Source organism: Ambystoma mexicanum, chromosome 3p, assembly GCF_040938575.1.
Source record: "Ambystoma mexicanum isolate Mex_15411 chromosome 3p, UKY_AmexF1_1, whole genome shotgun sequence".
Classification (NCBI taxonomy): domain Eukaryota; kingdom Metazoa; phylum Chordata; class Amphibia; order Caudata; family Ambystomatidae; genus Ambystoma; species Ambystoma mexicanum.
In genome coordinates this window covers 1,261,398,146-1,261,399,526 of record NC_090925.1, presented here as the reverse complement: position 1 = coordinate 1,261,399,526, position 1,381 = coordinate 1,261,398,146, and positions in this window count along the sequence as shown.

Sequence of the window (1,381 nt, the reverse complement as noted above, 5' to 3'; positions counted from 1 at the left end):
GTGGGTATTCCAGCACCCTTCAGCTTCTCTAAAGCTCCGAACTTGTACCTGCAAGATAAAAGGGACAGTTAGTGCACATCGTGAAGCAGGCTACAAGCGCTTACTTACATGCTTCCAGGCGCTTCTATTCCTCACGCGGGTTCGATCCTCAACTCTCATCAGCCCGCCATCCGCCATCGCCGGAACCCTGCAAAACAAGAAATATCATTACAAAAGACTTTTAAGACATTTGAAGTGCCCAGAACTTACCGTTCGTGCAGTTAACGACGGACAGCAGTCCTCTGAGGTCAAGAGGCCTGCACCCTTATCCAGTGAAGAAACTGGTTACAGCACCCTGCCCCAAGGCAGATGGAGAGCTCGGCGTTCACTTACCTAAGGTGAGGGTGTTAACCTTTGGGGTTCTACAGGAGAAGAGAAAGGGAAGAGGAGCGAGGCACCCAATAACCCCAGTTCATTAATCCCATATTTTCTATCTGCAGACATCTTACTCTTCGAGTCAGACATACAGTGCACAGAGGTCCAGCCCAAAGAGCCAACCGTGTGTTACACATCACCTTTGAAGATACGGCATTCACCCAGTCAAGACCGGCGCCTCTGCGGGAATCAGGTGAGCGTTACAGAACGCAAAGCCTATCGCAAAACTCCCACCCAGGCGCTATGGAAACCTCGGATACCGACCAGCTAGCCCAGTTACTTGGGGAACTAAGAGCAGAAGTGCATGCAGCCCGTCAGGAAACGAATGCTCTAAGAAGGGAACTGATTATTTCCAAGGAGCGAACAGACGATCTCGCTAGACAATTGCTACAGTCACAAGCCGGACAAACTCCGTTACCCACATCAGGGGCAAATCTTCCTTCAACATCCTCTACGAACCCAGTGCAGATCAACCTACCTGGGAATGTACCTCTGGCTCCGCCCGAACGATTTTCTGGTGACCCAAAGAGGTTTGCAGTATTTATTAATCAGTGCCGGTTGCACTTCTTATGCCGGCCAGCAGCCTTTCCAACTGATCAAGCTAAGGTAGCTTTCGTGCTTTCGTACCTTAGTGGCAATGCGGAAGACTGGTCGATCCCTCTAGTTAATCAAGATGATCCGGTTCTCCATGATTTTCAAGCTTTTCAGCTCAGTATGGAAAAACTGTTTGCAAGACATTCACTGGGGCAGGCCTTGGACAATGAGCTCCTTTCATTGCGACAGGGTAATCAAGACCTTTTGGCTTATATTGCGTCTTTCAACAGACTGATAGTGGAAACTCGATGGCCTGAGGACAAAAGGATTACGCTGTTTTATAGAGGTCTACGTGGAGAGCTCAAAGATGTGTTAGCCCAAGTAGTGAATCCCCCACAAGACTGTTCGGACTATATTGACTTAGTCGTTCAAA